The following is a 12127-nucleotide window of genomic DNA, read 5'->3' on the forward strand; positions in this document are numbered from 1 at the left end:
TGAAATTGGAGTGATCCATATCCTGCCACATTAGAAGCAGTGGCAAGAGCATGTTTCCATGAGATTGCAACAGGATCCTTTCTGCATATTTCTGAGACAGCTCCAAACACAATGGGAGGACTTACTGCTCATTGCTTCTTCTTGCCCCTGCACACACAGGCCCCCAATGTTGTCTCAGTGGAATTGGAACAAATCCTGACATGACTGAAAAGTAGAATTGCACTGTTGTCACCTCCAGAATTGTTCCCCCAACCTGAGCAGTGACTAGCCCAGCTCCTCAGCCCTAGGGCGCTTTACTTGGTCTTATGTAAATTTAAAAACGTAATTTTTCCAGAATTCCAGATGTGCTTTTCAAGCGCTGTTGGGGTGTTCTGGAGGGTCCAGATGTTACATGTATATTATGTGCCTGATTGGTTATTGTGCATTGGTTGCCTGTGGTTTCATACTTCCCATTTCTTCATCCATCCATTGCCAATTGTGAGACGCCTCCCATGCCTTTGATTTGTTTCCCCTCTCCTCTGATCACATTAGAAGTCAGATTGAGTCTATTTTAAGCTTTAAGCGGGTTCATTTAATGCAATCTGATTATCACAGTCATTTCATCCTTGTCCAATGCCAAGTGCACAGCAGCAGCTGGGGAGCTCCAGAGAGAGAGCGAGAGAGAAAATCCTGGCTGCTTGTGTAAGAGTATTAAATATGAATCACTGGAGGAGTTGAATGCCTGCCAGAAGTGAAAGCTGACCCAGAGGCAGTGCATGGCACCAGTTATTTCTATCCTGGAATCTTAGTCCAAGTTAACCCTTTCTCCAGTTACTGTTAAATGTCCATTGTACAGTTAAGAATTGACCCAAACCCCAGTCTCTTGGTGGGTCAAATGACACCGTATCTGTAATTTAGAAGTTATTTGACCATAGTGCTCCTGCAAGTGAGGGCCTCAAGGTTTTGCCGGCAGCCTGGCATCTTGCAAACTTCATTTGCTCAACTCTCCTAATGCACATACATCCTGGCCTATAGAACTCTTGCTACTCCAGTCCTGGGCCCCATTCATCTCAGTCCTGATCCACAGCAATTCTGTCTTAAACAATGCAGCCAGAGGCTGACAGCTCACTGTGCAATAGTTTAGAAACAGGAAGGAAGGAATACTGTGTCCCGTAAAACTGAAGTGGACATTTAAGGAGGCAGAATGCAATTATTCAGATTGGAATTTGGCCAGGACACCAGGTCAACACCCCTTCACTGTCAAACGTCCCACAGGATTTTTAATGAATTGATCTCTCCTACAAAAGATGTTACCTCCAGCAGAACATACTGTTAGCAGCATACTGGGACATCATTCTGAGCCCGTTGTGAAATGATACCTGGTGAATTGCCCACACCATGTCCTGGAGGTCTTCCCTTCCTCATGTGTTTCCGAATGTCCTAAGAGACCTGAGTAGACACAAAGTTATTCTGTTCATCACAATCAATTACTGCTGGTTCATTTATAGCCAGTATGAAATGGATAGATGGCTAGACCCTGACAAACAGCATGTGATATATCCCTGGTCACTCAGTGATGCAGTGATGTTCACAACCTCTTAATATCAGAGGGGTAGCCATGTTAGTCTTTATCCACAAAAACAACGAGGAGTCCGGTGGCACCTGAAAGACTAACAGATTTATTTGGGCATAAGCTTCCTTGGGTTAAAAACCCACTTTTTCAGATGCACGGAGTGAAAATTACAGATACAGGGATAAATATATATTCACACATTGAAGAGAAGGGAGTTACCTTACAAGTGGAGAACCAATGTTGAAGGCCAATTTAGTCAGGGTGGATGTGATCCACTCCCAATAATTGATGAAGAAGTGTCAATACCAAGAGAGGGAAAATTCCCTTTGTAGTGAGCCAGCTACTCCCAGTCCCTATTCAAGCCCAAACTGATAGTGTTGAAGGTTTTTTGTTGAAGGATGGCTACTTTCAAATCTGTTACTGAGTGTCCAGGGAGATTGAAGTGTTCTCCTATTGGCTTTTGTATATTATCATTCCTGATGTCTGATTTGTGTTCATGAATCTTTTTACGTAGAGACTGTCTGGTTTAGTCAATGTACATGGCAGAGGGGCATTGCTCGCACATGATCGGATATATCACATTAGTAGATATGCAGGTTAATGAGCCTCTGATGGTGTGGTTGGGTCCTCTGATGGTGTCGCTAGAGTAGATATGGGGGCAGAGAAGGCAACGGGTTTGTTACAGGGATTGAGTCCTGGATTAGTGTTTCTGTGATGTGATGTGTAGTTGCTGGTGAGTATTTGCTTCAGGTTCGGGGGCTGTCTGTAAGCGAGGACTGGCCTGTCTCCCAAGGTCTGTGAGAGTGAGGGATCGTTTTCTAGGATAGGATGTAGATTGTTGATGATACGCGGGAGAGGTTTTAGCTGGGGGTTGTACGTGATGGCCAGTGGTGTTCTGTTATTTTCCTTGTCCTGTAGTAGGTGATTTCTAGGTACTTGTCTCGCTCTGTCAATCTGTTTCCTCACTTCGCCAGATGAGTATTATGGTTTTAAGAACACTTGATGGAGATCTTGTAGGTGTTTGTCTCTGTCTGAGGGATTGGAGCAAATGTGATTGTATCTTAGGGCTTGGCTGTAGACAATGGATGATGTGTTGTGTTGTGTCCTGGATGGAAGCTGGAGGCATGTAGGTAAGTAGAGCCAGATGGGAGAGGTTCATTCACCTGCACATCTACTAATGTGATATATGCCATCATGTGCCAGCAATGCCCCTCTGCCACGTACATTGACCAAACCGGACAGTCTCTACATAAAAGGATACGTGAACACAAATCAGACATCAGGAATTCTTTGTCTGGATATCTGTAGAACCCTTACACTGCAGAACCTATCTGCTAAGAGGGAAAGTTGAGGAACAGGACAGAAATGTACTGGGAAACCCTTTGAACCTACACTGTTGACTACACAGTGTCCAGTCAAATCCCAGCTGAATAGTACTGTGGCCTTTGGGCAATCTGGCAGGCCTTCACTATTAGCAAAGATGTTAGCACCTTCCACATCATGAAGAGATAGGAAGAGAGTTCGTGTTTCTCTGTGCAGCAGGTTGTTCTGTTCAGATGCTTGAACCTCACCCATTGCTGAGGTGCCCCAAGCACTTGACTCTTATAAGTGTCAGGTATGAGTCACCCCTCCCTTTTTGTCCACTGGGGCCTATTCAGAGAGATTCCAGGAGTCTCATTTTTCCAGGCAGTGCACAGGAGCTGTGTATGTATCTTCTGTTCCAGACAAACTGGCCCCTTCGTGCTGACAGCCAGGATTTTACAGCACCGAGTCCTAGTGCAGAGTGTGTTTGTCCTATGGAAGGGGCTGCCACTCAAGGGCACTGCGGTCATCAATGTGACAGGGAGATATAAATATGTTTGATTATATTAAAAATCTTTCCTCTAGCCTGTTTATAATGGCGGCTCTGCAGCCACTTTCTCCAAGCCTGAGGATCCAGATCCTCACGTGTAATCATATCGGCTCAGAGGCAGTGCTGGGGCCTGTATTACAGCTGCTTTCAGAGTCTGCTTTGTAGCTGTGTTGGAGGTAGCTTTTGCATCATTCTGTCCTTTTGGCATGCTCCACGTGGCTGGGAAAGGTGAGCAGCAAGGAATGGCTTAGCAGTATGCACACTTGACATAGGGGAGACTCTAGAGAACCAGGAAGAGAAAACAATCTCTTCTACTGAAAAGGATAAGACGACCAAGAGGAAAGCATTAGAGCTGTGAGTATAACATCTGCTGTGGGACATCCTAGGAGGGCTCCTGGGGACCCCAGTCTGATCAGTATAGGACTGTTCTACACTCCTTTTTTGTACCACTCAAACTATATCAGTTTAGAAAGAGATGGCTAAAGTGGTGCAACTCGCTAGTGTGGACAGTCATACTGGCATAAAGGTGCTTCAAAATGAACTACACTGATATAAGGACTTTACACTTGTATAACTGCATCCACACTAGGGAGCTACGCTGCTTCCAACCATTTCCAAACCAGTTCATAGAAGTACAAAAATGGGGTGTAGACCAGCTCATGCACTCGGGCATGGGATTCATGCTGAACTTGGCTGCGTGAGGCTTGTTCTCAGAGGAGATATCTGCCACAGAAGAGAAGGGTTGTGCTGGGGGATTGTTAGGCTTAATTTTTGGGGCACTGGCTGTAATCTCCTTCTGGAGGAGCATGGATTGAAGGAGGTGGGTAAAACCGGGCAGATGGAATGTAGTTAACAGGGCGAATGAACTGTGCCTGTGGAGGTTCTAAGGCCATTCAGACTGGCTCCCGAGGGAGACGGATTCTGCTCATATGGTACCTGGTTTGAACTGGTTTCCATCTCACTTATTTATGGTGGGGTGTTTTCCTGCATCTGAAATATTTTTTCCTTTAACGTGATTGATAATTTATACCCCTGTATTTTCCATTTGGCTGGCATGAACCACCCCAATAGCCTTGTCCCTCACCAGCAATCAGGCATCATCTTTGCCTCCTGGATTTAGTTCTGGCTGCACTTGCTAAGCAGTCCAGCCAACTTTTCCAGTCACTGAAATATTCCTCTTGGTTGGAGACAAACTGGCAATTTTGACGTGGGCAGATTTCTGTGTCAGAGGCTCAAGGGCGTCTCTGGTGTGACTTTGTGTTGGTGGTTCAGGTTCCTCATTACAGTTCACAAGAGCAGGATTGGCAGGAAGGGTATATTTTAACACCATAGTAATCAAATCATTTGACCCCCCTGCAGTTTCTCACAGGTCCCTTCCAATCCTGATAGTCTATGATTTTATGATACATGCTGAAATTGAGGTTAAGGTTCCAGCTGTTTATAAATGTATACACAGAGCAAGAGGAGGCAGTCATCCTAAGCCTTAGCGAACTGCACACACTGCCTAAACTGCTTGAAGTTCTCACACCTGATAGCAGCCATGCCAGTGCCTCTGTTTTACACCATTTAACAGCACATGTTTTATGTCTCTGCTGTAATTAGTGAGATATAATGGCAGCATTTGCTCCAGCTGTGACTATGCTCTCAGACAGTGATTTTTTTTTCCATTAGATTTCATGATGAATCTTCAAAGTCTCTTTCCTTTAATTATCTTCTTTCTGGGATATGGTTACAGTGCTGGGCTGCTACTATGCAGACACATCTTGTTTGTGTTGTCTGCATTGGTCGGAGGGAACAAAGATCTGCAGGAAGAGGGAACTCCTTTTGATTGTTTCTTTCCTGAGACCATCACGCCAAGAAATCTGAAATGAAGTGGCTTGCTTTTTGGGGGAAGGAAAGCGAGCCTGGTTCATGTGCTACCCTCTAAAGGGGACAGTGACACCTCGGTGAACCCAAGATTTTAGTTGAGTGCATTTCAGTGTCTCTGTTTGGTAATTTCCCACTCCTGAATGAACTTCTCATGCTGGTCGGGATGTTACCTGTGGGGCTGCTGCTTTTAAGTTTAACATGTTAAAGCCCAAAATGAAGACAATATGTTCCTGTCAAGCAGGACGTTAAGTTTGTGACCTGAGAACTGACATGGGGAAGCTTCTATAGCAGGGAGTTAATGCTACAGTATGTGACACTCCAGCACAAGGGCTCCCAGACCAGCCTTCTCATCTGCCTGCAGAGTCAAGTTAGAATTCCCTGTGTGGCACTCCGAGGAATCTCTCTTCCCTGTGGCAGTTGGGGTGTTCAGCTTCACAGGTCCTAGTTTTTCCCAGGTGGGGACTGGGAACAGAGCCTTCTCCTAGGCTCTGGACATCACTTCTCCACTTGTCTGTTAGAACATGAGTCTGTTGGTGTTTATGGGACAGTTCAAGACCCAGCCCTTTCCTCCAGCGTTGGCCAGGCAGAAGGGGAAGGTCTGTGTTCGGGCCCCACAGAGCAGGCTGAAGGGAACTCACTGTATATCTCCTAGCAAGTAAAATATTAAACCACAGCATGGTCAGTTAGAGTAAAATATAAACTGGATGTAGCCAGTCCATGTTGCCTTGAAATGTACTAGGAAAACTAATCTGTGTGAATGAATCAGCCTGGATGGTAGCACCCTGCAGCACACTCGGCTCAGAAGCACAGCACTCCCTTCACATTACAAGTTCTTCATCATTTTATTACGTTGTACTTTCTCCACCCCAGTTATATAACCTGATCATTTGTGGGGGCTAGAGTGGCTGTGGTTGGAAATACAGTGAAGGCTGGGGCTCTTCTTTCAGATCACTGAGGAGGCTGAATGATCCTGCTAGCTTTGAGTGGCTATAACGAGACAGTGCATGCTTTAGGATATGAAGTCATGTCTGCAGCAGAAGGATATTAGCAGCTTTTCTCCATAGTGCTGGGTGCCCACGCAAACAGGAGCAGCCCAGCAGCATGACACCATATGAACTGCAGCTGTCTACTCCTGTGCTTAGACCATTTTCAGTGCCACCTAGATGTGTGTTTTGGGTCAGGTACCATATCCTGAGTCAGCACTTTAAAAAGTCCTGTTCAGTCTCTTCCAAATCCACAGGCCCATCAAATTCCAGCAGGGCTTTAAAATTAGAACTGGAGGCAAAAGCAGCGTCTGCACAGAAAGGCACAATGACCTGACACCTTCTGCCCGGGGACTGGGAGTTGCTGCTGGCAATCATGCTATTGCACATCAACCCTTAACCTTGCAGATACTTTTAACCTCCACCTTAGATTCAGGTGGTAAACTCAACTCTCTTCCCCTGCACTCCCTCATGCTGCAGTCAGAGGAAGGTTTGCATAGAAAGAGCCCTGAGTGGAAAATGAAAACTACTGTACTGAAAGCCACTAAAGGAAAAACTGAAACTGTTAGAAGCGCCTCACCTTGCACGGTTTTGTATCACCTGCTGAGAGGTCCTGAGAGCCAGGACCCTTCATGTGCTGGCATGGGGAGGTCAGGTAACCATGAAATAAGAGTTCCGACAACAAAAAGCCATTTAAATACACTGATCATAGAATCATGGAACTGTAGGGCTGGAAGATCATCGAGGGAGGGATAGCTCAGTGGTTTGAGCATTGGCCTGCCCAACCCAGGGTTGTGAGTTCAGTCCTCAAGGGGGCCATTTGGGGAACTGGAGTAAAAATCTGGGGATCGGTCCTGCTTTGAGCAGGGAACTGGACTAGATGACCTCCTGAGGTCTCTTCCAACCCCAATATTCTATGATTCCATTGCCCTTTGATGGGGAAGGACCAAGTAAACCTAGACCATCACTGACCAATGTTTGTCTAATGTGTTATTAAAAACCTCCTGTGATGAGGATTTTGCAGCCTCCCTTGGAACCTATTCTAGAGCTTGATACCTTTTGTAGTTAGAAAGTTCTTCCTAATCTGTAATTTAAATCTCCCTTGCTGCAGATTAAGCCCCATTACTTCATATCCTACCTCCAGTAGACATGGAGAACAATTGATCCCCATCCTTTTTATAACAGCCCTTAACATATTTGAAGACTGTTATCAGATCCCCCCCTCAGCCTTCTGTTCTCAAGGCTAAACATGCCCAATCTTTTTAACCTTTCTTCAGAGGTCAGGTTTTCTAAACCTTTTATCATTTTTGTTGCTCTCCTCTGGACTGTATCAATTTATCCACCTTTTTGCCAAGAATTGTATGGAGTACTCCAGCTGAGACTTCCCAAGTGCCAAGGGGAGTGAGACAGTTACCTCCTCTGTCTTACACAGGATATTCCAGTTAATATGCCCCGGAATGATATTAGCCCTTTTTTTGCAGCTGCATCACCTACTCGACTCATTCAGTTTATGATCCACTCTAACCCCCAGGTCCTTTTCACCAATACTGCTAGGCAGGTATTTCCTATTTTGTAGTTGTGCATTTGATTTTTCCTTCTAAGTGTCGTACTTCGCACTTATCTTTACTGAATTTTGTCGTATTGATTTCAGACCTATTCTCCAATTTGTCAAGGTCATTTTGAATTCTAATCCTGTTCTCCAAAGTGCTTGCAACCGCTTTCAGTTCGGTGTCATCTGCCAATTTTATAAGCATACTCTTCACTCCATTATCCAAGTCATTAAGGGAAATATTGAGAAGTACCAGACCCAGAACTGACCATGTGTGATCTCACGTAGATACACCCCCAAGCCTGACAGTGCTGTTTCTTCTTGGGTTTTGCATTTTCCATATACTCAGAATCAGGAGGCATTTAATGAGTTTAATGAGCCCTTTAACCAAGAAAATGCATTTTAAAACTGATTTCTTTGTCTTTTGAAGAGATGCTGGGTGATGCATCTGCCTTCACTTTTCTTCTCTTTCCTTGTGTAGTTGCCATTTCCTGTAGGTCTCCACCCTGCAGCAGCAACTGCCGTTTAACTCAGTTTCATTAATGCACCTGCTCTTTAACTCTGTAACTATGAATAACACATTCCCCTCCCCAGGCCTGTGATTCTTTTATATAAAGCACTTACAGATCACCTTGGCACCTGCCATTGTGTTCGTTGCTTTCCCCTATGACAACACCATTTAGCAACAGACTGTCTGGATCCCAGCTACCCTAGCCCACTGTGATTCATTGAGCTGATTGAAAACTGATTCTGGGGTCAAGGTCCAGTCAGACTACCAGAAGTTAGACTCCTAGCTGTACAGTTGTTCCTAGTCCAGACTCTGTCATCAAGACAATACTTGCCTTAATTCTAGAAAAATGTGATTCAGTTGACTGGGGATAATAAATTCCTGGTTGGCTATTAACAAATGAAGAACATTTTTGCTGTGACATTGCATCACAATACCTAAAGCCCAGGCACATACAGGTTTCTTAAATTAGATCCCTTATACATCACACACCCTCTTCTATTTAGAATATCCCAGTTTTAGAATCCGCTCTCTAGAAAGGGATAGAAAATGGCTTATAGAAAAAGGAACAGCACAAAAAAACTGATTGTATCATGCGGAAAGTGTCCTACCCTGTGTTACAGAGCTGGAAACACTCACAGTGGGACTATCCACTGGCAGTATCAAGAGGAGATTTTAATGGACACCATAAAGAAGCCAGGATCCTCTCAAGCTTCTGCCCCATCTCAAATGACTCTGAGCACAGATAAGACAGATTTGGAGCAGACACGTTACGGCTGCAGATATTAAACTGGCAATTTATGCCAAAATCTTCTTATTTTTCATCTGCCGAGTATGAGCTATACTGCCAAGTTTATTAATGGACTGTATATACCAACAGTTTTACATGTGCTCCAAAAGCCAAGGTTGAGGCAGTTGATTTAAAGAACCTGGAAGAGATGGTCCTCATTATTCTCTTCACTGTTGTGCACTTGCACCCAGAAATTCTCCATGTTTGCATTCAAACATCACAAGGGCAGTACATTTCGTAGCACTGACATAACCACAGGTGCTGGGAGATGAACAAGTCAGCCTGCAATACCTTTGAACAGATTTACACAGCGCTAGGGAATATAACTTTTCTGTCACTAATCAAGCCACATGTAATCTTGAAGTCTGCTGGGACTGTTGAAGCTCCATTAAAAATTGTCTATCATGTCTAAGACTAGCATACACTGGTACCTTATTTAGATATTAGCTCAGTGTTTTATAGCACATGCTGCCTGCATACTACCTCCATGTTCTGGTTTAGACAATGACTGCGCTATGTTAGTTTGTACATTCTTGCAACATAATTATTTAGGGTTGTGAAGTGATTTAAGGTGGGGGAATAAACAACAGTAGTAGGCTAATTGTGCTCTGAGAGTGTGTTGTAAGTGTCTAGCCAATGGGCCTCTAGACTGTAATACAAATAAAAGAAACAAAGATTCTGTTTTCAGGGAAATATCCTAACTAAGGGGGCGGAAATGCAGGACGGGCGGTTACATTGTAGTGGTGCTTATTTTAGGATTAAATTCAGAAATTATAATGTATTAACAGAAGCACATGTACTTGTTGCTATTTGGAACGCTCAAGTGATTCTGAAATCAGCAGCTCTATAGTGCAACTGGAAATCACCATTTGGAGCGTGATAATCTCTTGTCAGTTACTCTCAGCAATATCACATAGAGCTTCATTTGCTTTAAATAGCCGTCTAAATATAACATGTTTGACAGTTACATTTTAAAAAGTTGCAGGAAGGAGAAAAGGTAAATTAGGCAAATACTACAGTGAAGTGGTCAAACCTGTGTTATCACTTTGTCAGTTAAAAGCAAACCTCATAACCACAAAGTAACTATTAAATTCACAGTAGTTACAGGATGTGCTTATGTTTATCTGCTGTGCTCATGGGAAGTTGTGAATTCCATCTCCCTCTGTTTGTAAATCCATAACTTCATTTCTCTCCAGTTGCTAACAGCAGTTGGTTGCTCTCCTGTTTTGTAAACCTATTGGATAGGAATATTTATAATAAAAATCTATGCACACCGAATAATGGGGCCAGATCTTCAGCTGGTGTAAATTGGTGTAGCTCTTTTGGAGACACTTTTCTAGTTTACAATAGCTGAGGATATGGCCCATGATTTCCAGCAACTCAATGTGTTTCTGATTTTTCTACCACAAAGCATGTGCACCTTTGGTTTCTCGAGGTCACCAAATGAAGCCTTGGGATCTGAGAGTCCCTGTCACTGTTGTCAGCCCTTGCCAGGGAGAATATGCAATTGCCTATGGGACTGTAGTTACTTGCAGTACCATAGTAAGCCAGTAGCCATTCCCTGGAGTTTACTGAGTGGTTCAGTGGAAATCTCTTCCAGTCAAGCCTGGCTGCTGGGATCTTCTGCCATTGCTGTCTCTGGCTGCATCATGCCAAGAATGGGGCTACTTGTTTTCTCAGTTAGTGAAGACTGAACACTTGGCTGTGTGCGCAGTGTTGGCTTCTCAGCCCAGGAGAGAGAGGAGACCTATTTAAAGTGGAAAAAAATGCCCATAAAATTACAGAGGGCCAGATAAATAAGAAACCCATGTGAAATAAGACCACACAGAGACACTATGCCTTTATCTCCCACTGCTCCACAGTGATGGACCTCAGACATGGGTCCATGTCTCAGAGCTGTGAGCAGGATTTTGGAGAAAACAGACCCTATGAATGAGTTTAACTCCTCCTGGCAGGAGATGCTGCACAGAACCCACGTGTATTCAAATCCCCCAACACATGCTCCAACATGCCCTAGTTTGCAGCTGTAAAGTTCTGTCCATTCCTTTTCCTAAACAATTCAGGGTGATAGAATTCCGCAGTCAGTGCTTAGGACAAATGTTCCATTCAGCTGTGGGTGCTGCACAAAATTCCCTTCATCCTTGTTACTAGATGCTGTTTCAAGCTGGGTAGCTGTTGCCTCCTACCCATTCCAAAATAGAGTATATATCCTTATAGCCAAGGGAAAGAGAAAGAAATAGCATCCTGTCCCAGAGCTTTCTATCAGTAGCCAGGGAAGAGTAATTTGCCCATTCCCATGGCGCTCCAATATTGTGGCGCTCCATGCTGTGAACATGTGGGGATTTAAACCTTACATCTGCATTGCCCTCCTTCTTTGCTGGTGGCTGTAGGTTTCTCTGTCTGAGGTTGCCCTCATTAGCACAAGCAGAGCTAGGTGGAAAATGGAAACCTTTCCCATGGGAATTGTCATTGGAAAAATCCCCGTTTGAAATCTTCCCTTTGGAAAGTAATGGTTTTCCTATAGGAAAATTTGTACAATTAAGGAAGTGTAGTCCAAACTACTTCTCCCCACTTCCTTTCAGCTTTGCAACTTTTGCCAGTTGGTGAAGTATAAAAAAGTGGCTTCTTTTCCATTTTCTCCCACTTTCTCTTTTCTAACTGACAAAGAAGTCGAAGGGTTGTGTTGTTTTCTCATGTAAAGAGGAAGAATGTTGTTGCTAAAAATGAAAGTGTTACTTCCTGTTTTTAACTTTAACATTTTTGCCCATTTTTTTTAAGGGAGAGAACACAAAACAGTGAGGTGAGCATTTCCGCACTATTTCAAAATGAAAAATCTCCAAAAATACTGAAAAACTTGAAGGGTTTTCCCCCCAAAAAAAATTGTTTAAAGAAACAAAAAATGTAGTCAAAAATTAGATTTTTTTCACAAAAATAATTGTCTTAGATGAGACCCCATTTTTTACCAGCTCTATTGCAAAGTGACAGTTCTTCCCAGATCCTTCACAGCCAGCTGTCTGCCTAATA

General features: G+C 43.8%; 1 protein-coding gene across 4 annotated transcripts in view; it reads left to right on the forward strand.

The window, feature by feature from the left end:
• The window catches only part of TSPAN2 (tetraspanin 2), a 47477-nt gene that overhangs the window by 11049 nt on the left and 24301 nt on the right, over positions 1-12127 (forward strand). The gene's annotated exons all lie outside the window — the stretch shown is intronic.

The sequence above is a fragment of the Gopherus flavomarginatus genome, chromosome 5 (genome assembly GCF_025201925.1).
Source record: "Gopherus flavomarginatus isolate rGopFla2 chromosome 5, rGopFla2.mat.asm, whole genome shotgun sequence".
NCBI lineage: Eukaryota > Metazoa > Chordata > Testudines > Testudinidae > Gopherus > Gopherus flavomarginatus.